This window comes from Pseudophryne corroboree, chromosome 8, assembly GCF_028390025.1.
Source record: "Pseudophryne corroboree isolate aPseCor3 chromosome 8, aPseCor3.hap2, whole genome shotgun sequence".
Classification (NCBI taxonomy): Eukaryota; Metazoa; Chordata; class Amphibia; order Anura; family Myobatrachidae; genus Pseudophryne; species Pseudophryne corroboree.
The window spans coordinates 173,371,496-173,386,917 of NC_086451.1; the positions used below are offsets into that span (position 1 = coordinate 173,371,496).

Here is a 15,422-nt window from a genome sequence, read left to right on the forward strand (position 1 = left end):
GGTGAGAACTGTGCAGCCACCAATGGAGTGAGATTCTGGTCTTGGAAGACAGGATTATCCTCCGGTGCGTGTGTAGGTGGGATCCGGACCACTTGTCCAACAGGTCCCACTGGAACACTCTGGCATGGAACCAGCCAAACTGAATGGGCTCGTAGGCCGCAACCATCTTACCCAGCAACCAAATGCATTGATGGATTAACACTCTTGCTGGTTTCAGAATTTGTTTGACCAGACTCTGGATCTCCAGAGCCTTTCCACTGGAAGAAAACCTCTTCTGTGTCCAGTATCACTCCCAAAAACAACAACCGCGTCATTGGGACCAACTGCGATTTTGGCAAGTTTAGGAGCCAACTATGTTGTTGAAGAACTGTCAGGGAGAGTGCAATGTTTTGCACTAACTGGTCCCTGGATTTCGCCTTTATCAAAAGATCATCCAAGTACGGGATAATTGTTACTCCTTGCTTGCGATCACCCTGGTGAAAATCCTCAGAGCCGTGGACAGACCAAACGGCAATGTCTGAAATTGGTAATGGCAATACTGAATTGCAAACCTCAGGTAGCTTGATGCAGAGGCTAAATGGGAACATGTAAGTAGGCATCCTTTATGTCTACCAAAACCATGAAATCTCCTTCCTCCGGACTGGAGATCACTGCACTGAGAGATTCCATCTTGAAATTTAATTTCCTTACGTAGAAATTGAGGGATTTCAGATTTCAGATTGGTCTGACTGAGCTGTCCGGCTTAGGGACCACGAAGAGGCTTGAATAAAAACCTTCTCCCTGCTGACTAAAGCCGATTTGAACAATCGGTGAGGGGGAACGTCTTGAAACCCCAGTTTGTACCCTTGGGACACTATTTGTAAAACACACGAGTCCATGTCCGAATGAATCCAGAACTGACTGAAGAGTTTTAGACGTGCCCCCACTGGTGCGGGCTCCTGCAAGAGAGCCCCAGCGTCATGCGGTGGATTTGGCAGAAGCAGAGGATGATCTCTGCTCCTGCGATCTTGAAGAGGATGCAGACCTCTTCCCTCTTCTCCTTCCTCTACCTGCAAAGAAAGGGGAATCTTAACTTCTTGCATATCTATTGGGCCGAAATGACTGCATCAGATAATGATGCGTCTTCATCCGTTGGGAGGGAACATAGGGCAAGAAGGTTGACTTACCTGCGGGAGCTGCCGAGATCAAATTAACTAGGCAGTCACCAAACAACGCTTCACCTTCATAGGGAAGGGACTCCCTTTCTTCTTGGAGTCAGCATCAGCATTCTCTTGGTGAATCCACAATGCCCTCCTATCCGAGACTGCCATGAAATTGGCCCGTGAACTCAAGAGTCCTATATCCCTTGCAGTCTCACGTAAGTATGCTGCAGTGTCCTTGATATGATACAACGTAAGGAGTATCCCATCTCTCCAAGGTATCTATATCGGATGACAAGGTATTCGACCAATTCTTGAATACTACTACTCACCCATGCACATGTAATGGCAGGTCTAAGTAATGTACCCTTGGTTACATAACTAGAAATAATGTAGCTTCCTGCATACGATCCGCTGGATTTGTGACAGGGCCCCGTGCAGAACAGGGGGTGACTCCCACTTTATTCTGTCCGCGGCGGGAAATGAATAAACAACCAGAATCCTTTTGGGGATTTGAAACCATCTTGTCGAGCTGGCCCAGACTTTCTCAAACAGAGATGGAGGAACGTTACATCAGCTTTCATTATATATCTATATATACATACATATAGACCCCTTTCTCAGGAACAGCAGGGTCTTCAGTGATTTTAATATGTCCTTAATATCCACAATCATGTACTGAATGCTCCTTGCCAATATTGGATCTAATCAGGAAACATTATGGTCGACATAGGAATCAGTATCCGTGTCAGTATCAGTGTGTAGTAACTGGGCAAAATAACATTTTTGCGACCCCGCGGGGCCTGAGGGAAAAGAAACATAGCCAAGAACATCACATCTATTCTCTACGGCTGTGTCTGGGACACAGATTTATCCAACCTTACTCTGATATTACTGAAACTTTTACCCAGTCAGTTATTGGTGGTGCCAACAGGGCCACCATCATATGTCTGCATTCCTAATATAGTTTCCTCTTGGGAAAAACATTCAGCCATCGACATGTTGACACACATGTACCAAGTACCCACAGACACATCGGCTTATGGGGGACAGACCGTCAGTAAATCTGTCAGAGGGACACAGAGGATTTTTCAGCTCACAATCCAGCGCCAAAAGTACACAGTCTGGGAAATAATAAACTCTATAGTGATAGACTTGTAATGCTCTAAAGATGTTCTGGTGAGGTGAGGAAGAAGCCCCGCTACTGTAATGGCGCGTATCTGTCCTGCTCAGAAATAATTAATTACGCTAGCGGGGTAAGGACAGTGCCCAGGCACTAATGTCCACTTTTTCCAGCCTTTTGTGAGGAATTTATGCTGCCCAGGGTGCCCCCCCCCCCCCCTGTGCCCTGCACCCTGCAGTGCCTGTGTTTGTGTGGGAGCATGGCGCGCAGCGTTCCGCTCGCTGCTCGGTACCTCAGAATGCCATCACTGGAGAAGAAGTCTTCTGTTCTTCTGCTACTCACCTGTCTTCTGGCTCTGTAAGGGGGTGACGGCAGGCTGCGGGAGTGTGCATCTAGGCGTACCCAGCGATCAGCACCCTCAGGAGCTAATGGTGTCCTGTCAGCCTGAAGCAGAGCTATTGAACTCACTAGAAGTTGGTCATACTTCTCTCCCCTAAGTCCCACGAAGCAGGGAGACTGTTGCCAGCAGCCTCCCTGAGAATAAAAAAAACTAACAAGTCTTTTCAGAGAAACTCAGTAGAGCTCCCCTGTAGTGCATCCAGTATCACTGCGCACAATACTAAAACTGGAGTCTGGAGGAGGGGCATAGAGGGAGGAGACAGTTCACACCCTTTGAAAGTCTTAAAGTGCCCATGTCTCCTGCGGATCCAGTCTATACCCCAAGGTTCTTAATGTGACCCCAGCATCATCTAGGACGTATGAGAAAACAAATAACGCACACATGAGGAGGAGAGAACTAAGGAAGCTATAAGGAGAAGAGGGGAGGGGGGGTTGAAAGGTAAGGTAGTAAAGGCATATTGGATAAACTACAACCTTATACATATTCATTAATGTACCAGTAGTTAGAAGTAGAAGAGCTCTAACAGAAACCACAAAGCTTATCTAAAGCCACACCACACTGGATATGCCCAATCTCATTTGATTTTTGAAGCAAAGCAGTATTGGACTTTGTTAATACATGGATGGGAGACTGCTTGGTAGTATCAGATTCTTTAGGTGTTTTTAAACTACCAACACCATTTTCTTGGTACATTTAATTTTTACATGTATTCTTTTATGTACCAGAAGTTAGAAGTAGAAGAGCTGTAATAAAAACCACCAGCTCATCTACAGCCACAGCACACTGGATTTGCCCAATCTCTCCTGATCATGGAAGCTGAGCAGTGTTGGTCCTGGTTTTAGTACTTGGATGGGAGACCACCAGGAAATACCAGGAGCTGTGTGTATTTTTACAATACTAACACCGTTCTCTTGATGCATTCCATTTTGAAACATTGGGGCAGATCTATTAAGCCTGGTGAACTGATAAAGTGCAAGGTGATAAAGTACCAGCCAGTCAGCTCCTAACTGTCATTTTTCAAACCCAGCCTGTGACATGGCAATTAGGAGCTGATTGGCTGGTACTTTATCACCATGCAAATTATCATTTCACCAGGTTTAATAAATCGTCCGCTTACTCATTTATGTACGAGTAGTTAGAAGTAGAAGAACTCTAACAGAAACCACTAAGCTCATCTACAGCCACACCACACTGTATATGCCCAATATCACCTGATTTTAGGCCTGGTATGTTCTTGGATGTGAGACCACCTGGGAATACCAGGTGCTGTAGGTAGTTTTATACTACCAACACCGTTCTCTTGATGCATTCTATTTTGAAACTTATTCATTGATGTACCAGTAGTTAGAAGTAGAAGTTAGAAACAGCAAAAATCATCTACAGCCGCATCACACTGGATATGTCCAATCTCATCTGATGTTGGAAGCTAAGCAGTGTTGTGCCTGGTTAGTTTTTGGATTTCAGGTCCTGCCTTCTGGTTTGGCCACGGCACCTCGGAAATTCACCAAGGTCATGGCCGTGATGACGACCCTTCACCATCGGTGGACCAGGGAGGAATCTCTCCTCCCGATAAACATTCTGGAATTGCAGGCAGTGTTCAATTCATTGACACTGGCCCTGCCTCTAGTACAGAACAGGCCTGTTCAAGTACAATCGGACAACGCCACCACGGTAGTGTACACAAATCATCAAGGCGGCACTCGAAATTGCATAGCAAAGCTGGAAGTATCAAAAATCCTCAGTTGGGTAGAACGTCATCTGCCAGCAATATCGGCAGTGTTCATTCCCGGAGTCCTCAACTGGGAAGCGGATTTCCTCAGTCGTCAGGACGTTCACGCTGGAGAGTGGAGAGTCCGCAGCAGAAATGTCTGCACTGGTGTCAGTAGGTGACTGAGGCAGGGATGACTGGGAGATAGTGGGTGACTGAAGCATGTATGAGTGGGAGATAGTGGGTGACTGAGGCCGGGGTGACAGAGATAGTGGGTGACTAAAGCAGGGGTGACTGGTATAGTGGGTGACTGAGGCAGGGGTCGCAGGTATAGTGGTTAACTGAGGCAGCGGCGACTGGGAGATAGCGGGTAACTGGGGCAGGGGTGACAGGGAAAGTGTGTGACTCAGGCAGGGGTGATAGGGAGATAGTGGGCAGCAGATCACTGCCTTGCTGACAGCAGCACATCCCTGCTTCACTGACAGCAGCACATCCCTGCCTCACTTATAGCAGCACATCCCTGCCTTACTGACAGCAGCAGATCACTGCCTCACTGACAGCAGCAGATCACTGCTTCACTGACAGCAGCACATCCCTGCCTCACTGGCAGCAGCAGATCCCTGCCTCACTGGCAGCAGCAGATCCCTGCCTCACTGGCAGCAGCAGATCCCTGCCTTACTGACAGCTGTATATAGGGCCTAATTCAGACCTGATCTCTGCTGTGCATATTCACACAACAGGAGATCAGGTCTGAAGTGTGTGTGTGTGCTGGTGCCGCAGTGCACCGGCACATGCCAGAGATGCGATCAGCATCTCTGCCCAGTGAGCGCCTCTGCCAACACATACTTATCTTGCATATGAGATCTCTTGATCATAAAGATAGTTCTCACAGGGTGAGGTTCATCCATTACATTTTAAAGTAGGAAGGTACAAATTACATATTCAAATTACATATATGTGCTGGATTCAAATGTTTTCCCCCCTTCCTTTCTCAATTGTGCCCATCAGCAGCTATTCTAATGTTGCTGCCAATAAGTGTGACACATTCATTTCTTCTGTGGGGTACACTGGACTCCACAAGGATTCACATTGGGGTGTAGAGTAGGATCTTGATCTGAGGCACCAACAGGCTAAAAGTTTTTGACTGTTCCCAAGATGCTCAGCGCCCCCTGCTCTATAACCTCGCTTCCATGAACAGGGAGCTCAGTTTGTAGTTGGTGCCTTCAGTAGCAGGCCACTTAACAGGGGGCTGCCTCAGGCAGCCTATTCTTAGCTATTAATTTTGACAAGAAAAGAAGAACTTTTTTTATAAGAATCTACAAGGGCTGCAGCAGGCAAGGTCTAATAGACATCTTTACTGCAGCTCCATCACTCCCAGCGGCGCAGTATACTCCCGTGCCCTGGTTGCTGGGTCACTGCAGCGGAGGCTCCGGTTTCTTCCTAAGGTCAGTCACACACACACCGCCCTCCGGGATCACGAGGCCGCTGATGAAAGGGAGGTAAGGGGCTTCTGTGGCCACACTATACCGAGATCCAGCGTGGCTGTAGGGGGCGGGCCGTGTGCGCACTGGCGTGGACACTGATTACTGGGCAGCAGCTCCACTAGCCACCAGGGACAGTTAAGGAGCACAGCTCTGGGGGTTTTTCTCCTATATTAACCCCATTTTGTACTACCTGCAGTGCATTGTGATAGGTAATAGAGCCTGATTCATGTTGGATTGTAATCGCAAAGAGCTGCGCATTGGAAAATTCAGGGCTATGCCGTGTAGATGATGGCCTAACAGGAGGCTTTAAAATTTTCTTTCTAGTGTCCTTCGTTTGGAATTTTAAAGCCTCCTGTTAGGCCATCATCTACACGGCATAGCCCTGAATTTTCCAATGCGCAGCTCTTTGCAAAAGAGAGATATTGGCAAGGAAAAGGTGTCTTGTACCTTTGCATTTTTCTCCCAAACGAAGGACACTAGAAAGAAAATTTTAAAGCCTCCTGTTAGGCCATCATCTACACGGCATAGCCCTGAATTTTCCAATGCGCAGCTCTTTGCAAAAGAGAGATATTGGCAAGGAAAAGCTGTCTTGTACCATTGGATTTTTCTCCCAAACGAAGGACACTAGAATGAAAATGTTAAAGCCTCCTGTTAGTGCTTCATCTACACGGTATAGCCCTGAATTTTCCAATGCGTAGCTCTTTGCAAAAGAGAGATATTGGCAAGGAAAAGCTGTCTTGTACCTTTGCATTTTTCTCCCAAGCAAATGTAGTTTGTTTTTGTCAATTACCATTTTAATAATAGGGTAAAAAAAATTAAGTAGATTTTTGAAAGAAAACAATACTGTCAATATACTATTAAAACAAATTAAAATGGTAAAAGTTATTGTACTTTAAGAAAACATAAAAGAGCTAACATATCAATCCCAGTTTTGGATTACTTTAATTAACAAAAAAAATGCATATAGCAGAGGATAGTTTCAATCTGCCTACCTCTGGGTAATGGGCCCAGCATGCTTCCATTGCAGTACTCTGCTGCACATGTAAGTGCAAGAGATCCTAAAGCACTCACTCATCATGGGAAAGTACCAATGTGTTTCTTCGTTGGTTGATGGAAGAAACATCTTCAAAAAAACTCTCCAGATTATTGACTTTTTAAAGTTTTTCTAGGAAAAGTTTTAGATGTATGCTTATTAGCCTTTGTCAGTATGTACTTTTCGCGAAGTGTCTCTGTGGCGCAATCGGTTAGTGTGTCCGGCTACTAACCAAAAGGTTGGTGGTTCAATCCCACCCAGGGATGTAATTGACCATGTTATCAGATTTTGGTGATCTTTAAGTAGACAAGTCAAAATTTCAAACCCCCTGTTATGGTGTAGGGTACCTGGCCTTTTCTGATGTAATCAGAGTTAGATTTGATTCAGTGATTTAATAAAAACAGCTAGGAAGCACAATTTAGCAGTGGGTTGCAGAGAAAAAGAAATATGCTGGCAAAAAAAATCCAATTGAGTGATTAAACAGCTCTTCATTTTCTGGCTTTATTTTTATGCTAACAAATTTGTTCTCTGAAAAGTGTCCACAAAGCCAAGTCTCTGATTAACACCTTTGTAGGGATGGTTTTTCACCTATTACTAAATTAAACTTGCTTCATTGGAAAGGCAGCAAGATGCATCCTCATTTCAATGTCTACTGAAATAATACAGGTTGACACCAGGAAACATTAACGCCACTGCATCCTTGCTGCTTTCTCATGTAGAAGTCTGTTTAATGTGAAAACAAGGTGATATCTAATTAGCACACAGGTAAGGAATTAAGAAAATCTTTATTTAAGGGTGAAGATGTTTCTCACAAAATCGTTGCCCCAATGCATCATTGAAATTCAAGCTGGAAAGATGATTTTAATATATCACTTGTACATTTTGTATTGCTCTTCTGGTGACAATGTAGTTTGTTTTTGTCAATTACCCTTTTAATAATAGGGTAAAGAAAATTAAGTGGATTTTTTAAAGAAAACAATACTGTCAATATACTATTAAAACAAATTAAAATGGTAAAAGTTATTGTACTTTAAGTAAAAATAAAAGAGCAAAAATATCAATCCCAGTTTTGATAACTTAAATTAACAAAAAAAATTCATATAGCAAAGGATAGTTTCAATCTGCCTACCTCTGGGTTATGGGCCCAGCATGCTTCCATTGCAGTACTCTGCTGCACATGTAAGTGCAAGAGATCCTGAAGCACTCACTCATCATGGGAAAGTACCAATGTGTTTCTTCATTGGTTGATGTAAGAAACATCTTACAAAAACTCTCCAGATTATTGACTTTTTAAAGTTTTTCTAGGAAACGTTCTAGATGTATGCTTATTAGACTTTGTCAGTATGTACTTTTTGCAAAGTGTCTCTGTGGCGCAATCGGTTAGTGTGTCCGGCTACTAACCAAAAGGTTAGTGGTTCAATCCCAACCAGGGACGTAATTGACCTTGTTATCAGATTTTGGTGATCTTTAAGTAGACAAGTCAAAATTTCAAACCCCCTGTTATGGTGTAGGGTACCTGGCCTTCTCTGATGTAATCAGAGTTAGATTTGATTCAGTGATTTAATAAAAACAGCTAGGAAGCACAATTTAGCAGTGGGTTGCAGAGAAAAAGAAATATGCTGGCAAAAAAAATCCAATTGAGTGATTAAACAGCTCTTCATTTTCTGGCTTTATTTTTATGCTAACAAATTTGTTCTTTGAAAAGTGTCCACAAAGCCAAGTCTCTGATTAACACCTTTGTAGGGATGGTTTTTCACCTATTACTAAATTAAACTTGCTTCATTGGAAAGGCATCAAGATGCATCCTCATTTCAATTTCTACTGAAATAATACAGGTTGACACCAGGAAACATTAACGCCACTGTATCCTTGCTGCTTTCTCATGTGGAAGTCTGTTTAATGTGAAAACAAGGTGATATCTAATTAGCACACAGGTAAGGAATTAAGAAAATCTTTATTTAAGGGTGAAGATGTTTCTCACAAAATCGTTGCCCCAATGCATCATTGAAATTCAAGCTGGAAAGATGATTTTAATATATCACTTGTACATTTTGTATTGCTCTTCTGGTGACAATGTAGTTTGTTTTTGTCAATTACCATTTTAATAATAGGGTAAAGAAAATTAAGTGGATTTTTGAAAGAAAACAATACTGTCAATATACTATTAAAACAAATTAAAATGGTAAAAGTTATTGTACTTTAAGTAAAAATAAAAGAGCCAAAATATCAATCCCAGTTTTGGATTACTTTAATTAACAAAAAAAAATGCATATAGCAGAGGATAGTTTCAATCTGCCTACCGCTGGGTTATGGGCCCAGCATGCTTCCATTGCTGTACTCTGCTGCACATGTAAGTGCAAGAGATCCTGAAGCACTCACTCATCATGGGAAAGTACCAATGTGTTTCTTCGTTGGTTGATGGAAGAAACATCTTACAAAAACTCTCCAGATTATTGACTTTTTAAAGTTTTTCTAGGAAACGTTTTAGATGAATGCTTATTAGCCTTTGTCAGTATGGACTTTCACAAAGTGTCTCTGTGGCGCAATCAGTTAGTGTGCATGACTATTAACCAAAAGGTTGGTGGTTCAATCACACCCAGGGACGTAATTGACCTTGTTATCAGATTTTGGTGATCTTTAAGTAGACAAGTCAAAATTTCAAACCCCCTGTTCTGGTGTAGGGTACCTGGCCTTCTCTGATGTAATCAGAGTTAGATTTGATTCAGTGATTTTATAAAAACAGCTAGGAAGCACATTTTAGCAGTGGGTTGCAGAGAAAAAGAAATATGCTGGCAAAAAAAATCCAATTGAGTGATTAAACAGCTCTTAATTTTCTAGCTTTATTTTTATGCTAACAAATTTGTTCTCTGAAAAGTGTCCACAAAGCTAAGTCTCTGATTAACACCTTTGTAAGGATGGTTTTTAACCTATTACTAAATTAAACTTGCTTCATTGGAAAGGCAGCAAGATGCATCCTCATTTCAATGTCTACTGAAATAATACAGGTTGACACCAGGAAACATTAACGCCACTGCATCCTTGCTGCTTTCTCATGTGGAAGTCTGTTTAATGTGAAAACAAGGTGATATCTAATTAGCACACAGGTAAGGAATTAAGAAAATCTTTATTTAAGGGTGAAAATGTTTCTCACAAAATCGTTGCCCCAATGCATCATTGAAATTCAAGCTGGAAAGATGATTTTAATATATCACTTGTACATTATGTATTGCTCTTCTGGTGACAATGTAGTTTGTTTTTGTCAATTACCATTTTAATAATAGGGTAAAGAAAATTAAGTGGATTTTTGAAAGAAAACAATACTGTCAATATACTATTAAAACAAATTAAAATGGTAAAAGTTATTGTACTGTAAGTAAAAATAAAAGAGCCAACATATCAATCCCAGTTTTGGATTACTTTAATTAACAAAAAAAAATGCATATAGCAGAGGATAGTTTCAATCTGCCTACCTCTGGGTTATGTGCCCAGCATGCTTCCATTGCTGTACTCTGCTGCACATGTAAGTGCAGTAGATCCTGAAGCACTCACTCATCATGGGAAAGTACCAATGTGTTTCTTCGTTTGTTGATGGAAGAAACATCTTACATAAACTCTCCAGATTATTGAATTTTTAAAGTTTTTCTAGGAAACGTTTTAGATGAATGCTTATTAGCCTTTGTCAGTATGTGCTTTTGCAAAGTGTCTCTGTGGCGCAATCAGTTAGTGTGTATGGCTATTAACCAAAAGGTTGGTGGTTCAATCCCACCCTGAGACGTAATTGGCCTTGTTATCAGATTTTGGTGATCTTTAAGTAGACAAGTCAAAATTTCAAACCCCCTCTTATGGTGTAGGGTACCTGGCCTTCTCTGATGTAATCAGAGTTAGATTTGATTCAGTGATTTTATAAAAACAGCTAGGAAGCACAATTTAGCAGTGGGTTGCAGAGAAATAGAAATATGCTGGCAAAAAAATCCAATTGAGTGATTAAACAGCTCTTCATTTTCTGGCTTTATTTTTATGCTAACAAATTTGTTCTCTGAATAGTGTCCACAAAGCCAAGTCTCTGATTAACACCTTTGTAAGGATGGTTTTTCACCTATTACTAAATTAAACTTGCTTCATTGGAAAGGCAGCAAGATGCATCCTCATTTCAATGTCTACTGAAATAATACAGGTTGACACCAGGAAACATTAACGCCACTGCATCCTTGCTGCTTTCTCATGTGGAAGTCTGTTTAATGTGAAAACAAGGTGATATCTAATTAGCACACAGGTAAGGAATTAAGAAAATCTTTATTTAAGGGTGAAAATGTTTCTCACAAAATCGTTGCCCCAATGCATCATTGAAATTCAAGCTGGAAAGATGATTTTAATATATCACTTGTACATTTTGTATTGCTCTTCTGGTGACAATGTAGTTTGTTTTTGTCAATTACCATTTTAATAATAGGGTAAAGAAAATTAAGTGGATTTTTAAAAGAAAACAATACTTTCAATATACTATTAAAACAAATTAAAATGGTAAAAGTTATTGTACTTTAATGAAAAATAAAAGAGCAAAAATATCAATCCCAGTTTTGGATTACTTTAATTAACAAAAAAAAATGCATATAGCAGAGGATAGTTGTAATCTGCCTACCTCTGGGTTATGGGCCCAGCATGCTTCCATTGCAGTACTCTGCTGCACATGTAAGTGCAAGAGATCCTGAAGCACTCAGTCATCATGGGAAAGTACCAATGTGTTTCTTCGTTGGTGGATGGAAGAAACATCTTACAAAAACTCTCCAGATTATTGACTTTTTAAAGTTTTTCTAGGAAACGTTTTAGATGAATGCTTATTAGCCTTTGTCAGTATGTACTATCGCAAAGTGTCTCTGTGGTGCAATCAGTTAGTGTGTACAGCTATAAACCAAAACGTTGGTGGTTCAATCCCACCCAGGGACGTAATTGACCTTGTGATCAGATTGTGGTGATCTTTAAGTAGACAAGTCAAAATTTCAAATCCCCTCTTATGGTGTAGGGTACCTGGCCTTCTCTGATGTAATCAGAGTTAGATTTGATTCAGTGATTTTATAAAAACAGCTAGGAAGCACAATTTAGCAGTGGGTTGCAGAGAAAAAGAAATATGCTGGCAAAAAAATCCAATTGAGTGATTAAACAGCTCTTCATTTTCTGGCTTTATTTTTATGCTAACAAATTTGTTCTCTGAAAAGTGTCCACAAAGCCAAGTCTCTGATGAACACCTTTGTAAGGATGGTTTTTCACCTCTTACTAAATTAAACTTGCTTCATTGGAAAGGCAGCAAGATGCATCCTCATTTCAATGTCTACTGAAATAATACAGGTTGACACCAGGAAACATTAACGCCAATGCATCCTTGCTGCTTTCTCATGTGGAAGTCTGTTTAATGTGAAAACAAGGTGATATCTAATTAGCACACAGGTAAGGAATTAAGAAAATCTTTATTTAAGGGTGAAGATGTTTCTCACAAAATCGTTGCCCCAATGCATCATTGAAATTCAAGCTGGAAAGATGATTTTAATATATCACTTGTACATTTTGTATTGCTCTTCTGGTGACAATGTAGTTTGTTTTTGTCAATTACCATTTTAATAATAGGGTAAAGAAAATTAAGTGGATTTTTGAAAGAAAACAATACTGTCAATATACTATTAAAACAAATTAAAATGGTAAAAGTTATTGTACTTTAAGTAAACATAAAATAGCTAACATATCAATCCCAGTTTTGGATTACTTTAATTAACAAAAAAAATGCATATAGCAGAGGATAGTTTCAATCTGCCTACCTCTGGGTAATGGGCCCAGCATGCTTCCATTGCAGTACTCTGCTGCACATGTAAGTGCAAGAGATCCTGAAGCACTCACTCATCATGGGAAAGTACCAATGTGTTTCTTCGTTGGTTGATTTAAGAAAATTCTTACAAAAACTCTCCAGATTATTGACTTTTTAAAGTTTTTCTAGGAAACGTTCTAGATGAATGCTTATTAGCCTTTGTCAGTATGTACTTTTTGCAAAGTGTCTCTGTGGCGCAATCGGTTAGTGTGTCTGGCTACTAACCAAAAGGTTGGTGGTTCAATCCCACCCAGGGACATAATTGACCTTGTGATCGGGTTTTGGTGATATTTAAGTAGACAAGTCAAAATGTCAAACCCCCTCTTATGGTGTAGGGTACCTGGCCTTCTCTGATGTAATCAGAGTTAGATTTGATTCAGTGATTTTATAAAAAAACAGCTAGGAAGCACAATTTAGCAATGGGTTGCAGAGAAAAAAAATATGCTGGCAGAAAAATCCAATTGAGTGATTAAACAGCTCTTCATTTTCTGCCTTTATTTTTATGCTAACAAATTTGTTCTCTAAAAAGTGTCCACAAAGCCAAGTCTCTGATTAACACCTTTGTAGGGATGGTTTTTCACCTATAACTAAATTAAACTTGCTTCATTGGAAAGGCAGCAAGATGCATCCTCATTTCAATGTCTACTGAAATAATACAGGTTGACACCAGGAAACATTAATGCCACTGCATCCTTGCTGCTTTCTCATGTAGAAGTCTGTTTAATGTGAAAACAAGGTGATATCTAATTAGCACACAGGTAAGGAATTAAGAAAATCTTTATTTAAGGGTGAAGATGTTTCTCGCAAAATCGTTGCCCCAATGCATCATTGAAATTCAAGCTGGAAAGATGATTTTAATATATCACTTGTACATTTTGTATTGCTCTTCTGGTGTTTTTGTCAATTACCCTTTTAATAATAGGGTAAAGAAAATTAAGTGGATTTTTTAAAGAAAACTATACTGTCAATATACTATTAAAACAAATTAAAATGGTAAAAGTTATTGTACTTTAAGTAAAAATAAAAGAGCAAAAATATCAATCCCAGTTTTGATTACTTAAATTAACAAAAAAAGTGCATATAGCAAAAGATAGTTTCAATCTGCCTACCTCTGGGTTATGGGCCCAGCATGCTTCCATTGCAGTACTCTGCTGCACATGTAAGTGCAAGAGATCCTGAAGCACTCACTCATCATGGGAAAGTACCAATGTGTTTCTTCGTTGGTTGATGGAAGAAACATCTTACAAAAACTCTCCAGATTATTGACTTTTTAAAGTTTTTCTAGGAAACGTTCTAGATGTATGCTTATTAGCCTTTGTCAGTACGCACTTTTTACAAAGTGTCTCTGTGGCGCAATCGGTTAGTGTGTCTGGCTACTAACCAAAAGGTTGGTGGTTCAATCCCACCCAGGGACGTAATTGACCTTGTTATCAGATTTTGGTGATCTTTAAGTAGACAAGTCAAAATTTCAAACCCCCTGTTATGGTGTTGGGTACCTGGCCTTCTCTGATGTAATCAGAGTTAGATTTGATTCAGTGATTTTATAAAAACAGATAGGAAGCACAATTTAGCAGTGGGTTGCAGAGAAAAAGAAATATGCTGGAAAAAAAATCCAATTGAGTGATTAAACAGCTCTTCATTTTCTGGCTTTATTTTTATGCTAACAAATTTGTTCTCTGAAAAGTGTCCACAAAGCCAAGTCTCTGATTAACACCTTTGTAGGGATGGTTTTTCACCTATTACTAAATTAAACTTGCTTCATTGGAAAGGCAGCAAGATGCATCCTCATTTCAATGTCTACTGAAATAATACAGGTTGACACCAGGAAACATTAACGCCACTGCATCCTTGCTGCTTTCTCATGTGGAAGTCTGTTTAATGTGAAAACAAGGTGATATCTAATTAGCACACAGGTAAGGAATTAAGAAAATCTTTATTTAAGGGTGAAGATGTTTCTCACAAAATCGTTGCCCCAATGCATCATTGAAATTCAAGCTGGAAAGATGATTTTAATATATCACTTGTACATTTTGTATTGCTCTTCTGGTGACAATGTAGTTTGTTTTTGTCAATTACCCTTTTAATAATAGGGTAAAGAAAATTAAGTTGATTTTTTAAAGAAAACTATACTGTCAATATACTATTCAAACAAATTAAAATGGTAAAAGTTATTGTACTTCAAGTAAAAATAAAAGAGCAAAAATATCAATCCCAGTTTTGATTACTTAAATTAACAAAAAAAATGCATATAGCAAAGGATAGTTTCAATCTGCCTACCTCTGGGTTATGGGCCCAGCATGCTTCCATTGCAGTACTCTGCTGCACATGTAAGTGCAAGAGATCCTGAAGCACTCACTCATCATGGGAAAGTACCAATGTGTTTCTTCGTTGGTGGATGGAAGAAACATCTTACAAAAACTCTCCAGATTATTGACTTTTTAAAGTTTTTCTAGGAAACGTTTTAGATGAATGCTTATTAGCCTTTGTCAGTATGTACTTTTGCAAAGTGTCTCTGTGGTGCAATCAGTTAGTGTGTACGGCTATAAACCAAAAGGATGGTTGTTCAATCCCACCCAGGGACGTAATTGACCTTGTTATCAGATTTTGGTGATCTTTAAGTAGACAAGTCAAAATTTCAAATCCCCTCTTATGGTGTAGGGTACCTGGCCTTCTCTGATATA

The 15,422-nt window shown here is 40.1% G+C and overlaps 2 non-coding genes across 2 annotated transcripts; both read left to right on the forward strand.

The window, feature by feature from the left end:
* The first annotated feature begins 12,926 nt into the window (after nt 1-12,926).
* TRNAS-ACU (transfer RNA serine (anticodon ACU)) lies at nt 12,927-13,000 on the forward strand. Its single transcript has one exon. It is a non-coding gene; the product is annotated as a tRNA-Ser (tRNA).
* A 1,082-nt stretch (nt 13,001-14,082) lies between these two features.
* Nucleotides 14,083-14,156, forward strand: TRNAS-ACU (transfer RNA serine (anticodon ACU)). Its single transcript has one exon. It is a non-coding gene; the product is annotated as a tRNA-Ser (tRNA).
* Nucleotides 14,157-15,422: the final 1,266 nt, after the last annotated feature.